Source organism: Palaemon carinicauda, chromosome 37, assembly GCF_036898095.1.
Source record: "Palaemon carinicauda isolate YSFRI2023 chromosome 37, ASM3689809v2, whole genome shotgun sequence".
Classification (NCBI taxonomy): domain Eukaryota; kingdom Metazoa; phylum Arthropoda; class Malacostraca; order Decapoda; family Palaemonidae; genus Palaemon; species Palaemon carinicauda.
This window is the reverse complement of record NC_090761.1, coordinates 57,843,308-57,845,807: the sequence shown is the minus strand read 5'-3', so window position 1 is coordinate 57,845,807 and position 2,500 is coordinate 57,843,308. Positions and strand designations below refer to the sequence as shown.

The 2,500-nt window shown below is 36.5% G+C and overlaps 1 protein-coding gene and 1 pseudogene across 1 annotated transcript in view; both read left to right on the top strand.

Moving 5' to 3' along the window:
- LOC137629709 (DNA-directed RNA polymerase II subunit RPB1-like) overlaps positions 1 to 1,247 on the top strand; it is a 6,679-nt pseudogene extending 5,432 nt beyond the window's left edge.
- LOC137629711 (zinc finger CCHC-type and RNA-binding motif-containing protein 1-like) overlaps positions 1 to 2,500 on the top strand; it is a 543,938-nt gene that overhangs the window by 28,226 nt on the left and 513,212 nt on the right. The window lies entirely within an intron of this gene.

Below are 2,500 nucleotides of genomic sequence, written 5' to 3'. Positions count from 1 at the left end.
AATTTAATATTAGGAATTCAAAAAGTCATGAAGTTTCGTAAAAGTTCTTTTGTAAAGTTATGTTATCACCATAAAGGTGAACCTTTTGATTAATCGCAGATAATCTCTCTCTCTCTCTCTCTCTCTCTCTCTCTCTCTCTCTCTCTCTCTCTCTCTCTCTCTCCTCTCTCTCTCTCTCTCTCTCTCTCTCTCTCTCTCTCTCTCTCTCTCTCGTTTTCCAATCTTTGAGCCATATCCTTAAATATTCAGCCCGCCCTTGCTAAAGTACGTAGTGAAATTATTTTTCATGTTGCTAGTCGACTATTGTGGGTGTGGGGAGAAGAGAGGAATAGTATTAGGGGGTAAAACTTAACTAACTTGAGGAACCAGTACTCCATCAAATTGGAATATTTCTATATGAAAACGGGAAGTCATTCACTTGATAATCCCACTATAAGAGTGAATTCAACCATCAGAAATTCTCTCACAACCTGAGCTTAACATTCCACGAAACTGAACGAAACTATATATTGCAGGTCGACTACGAAATCTTCACTCAGACAACGCGAATCGAAGAGTGCCTAAGCTACGGGCCTTGCCCATTGGTACCCCCACTGCCACGAGTCCAAGTGCCTCCAGAAATCCATCTACCATCGCTTCCTGGTCTATGATCCCTGCGACAAATACTTCCCCTTCAAAATCGAGACTTTCAAGTTACCCTCGACTTGCGCATGTCTTCTTGGTGCTTATTACATCGGCCGATAAATATGGAAAAAAAGTTTTTTCCCTCCTGGTTTAGGGCAATTAGGCCTATTCTTCAGGTCAGATGGTTGTTATCTATAAGAGCCATATTAACTTTGAACAACTACTAGTCTCCTTTTAGTTTATTTATTATGGATTATTTAGTAAGATTTTATGCAATTTTTATTTTTTATATTTCTTTTTCGAATAGTTCTATTTATCAAATTATATTATTACTTAATTCATGATATCAGCTTTTATTTCCTGCCATAATCTTGTTACTTTCCTCATTTCAAAGGATTCTATTTTCTTTTTCCTTTATTGGACCTGATATTACAGTGATAATCAACGTCGTCTTGGTACAGATTTAGTACTGACAAAACAATAATAAAGTTCCTGGGAGTCCAACCCGAAAGATGTTCGAAAATATTTTATCTGGAAGCAGTTTTCTAATCATAACTTCCACACTTGAATTCCAAAACTCAACAGTCTAGTCATTTTGTATTCTTGAAAAAGTATTGAAATAAGTGACTGTCAAATAGTTTTTCCAAGGTTAATTTTTTTTTCACAAAGCGAATCACAAAAATCATATTTTTGGGGGACGAGGCAATATAATTCACATTAAAATATTATACATTCATTTTGAAAAGTCCTTGTAAAGGTTTAACTGAACTTCCAAAAATAAAAGAAAATATATTCGAACATCAAATAAAATGGCTGATATATTGGTGGTACAAAAGAAAGCAGTTCTCTAAGCCTACCAAGCTCTGTTATTCAGAGCTCAATATCAAGTATGCACAGCTCTCGCTTCACATGTCTTTCATACAAAGCTTATTTTTTTAAAACGAACTTGTATACCTAAATGTATTAATAAAAATGTCGAGCAACTGTTCATTTATTAATCCTTCGTAATTTTCGGTCAATCAGTGAATAGTAGATGTGATTACTATGTGCTGTGTTCTTTTGAACAATATTGCATTAATAGAAATAATTCTTTAGCCTTCGTATTATCTATGTTACTTCCAGGTTGTCTTGAAGGGTTCGAAATGATAGATTTACTTAATCTCCTCCATTGCTGTGGCCTAATTGGTAACACCCTTGCCTGGTGACCGTCAGACTGATGTTCGAGTCCTGCTCAAGTTCGTTAGTTCCTTTGGTCGCTGCATCCCCATCACCCTTGTGAGTTAAGGATGGGGCATTTGGCGTAACCTATAGATCTATCTTTTGAATCATCAGCAGCCATTGCTTGGCCCTCCTTGGTCGTACTGTAGCTTAGGAGCTTGGGTGCTGATCATATTTATACACACACACAGATATATATATATATATATATATATATATATATATATATATATATATATATATATATATATATATATATATAATGTCCTGCCTGTTAGGGCAATGTTACTCTCCCTTGCCTCTTTCATTCATGAGTGGCCTTTAAATCTTTAAACCCACACCACCAACCGTAAATTTGGGTGTATCATTAAGAAACATACCAATCTGTTTTTACTTCTGTTATTAGTTTTTCCACAAATGAAGGTGAGAGTTTGGTTTTCTCGTCCTTGCGATTTAATCTATTGCTGACCCTTTGATCAATAGAAGCTGAATGATCTCCCCGGTACCAGCGCTGGTCCTTATTAAAGGTCAATAATGAATGGCATATGCAAGGGACAGTGACAATGCCCTAGTGGGATAGTGCCCTAGAGACTGACCATATACACATATGATAAGTGTTCAAGCCCTCTCTCCATCAAGCTAGCACCAGGGAGGGCCA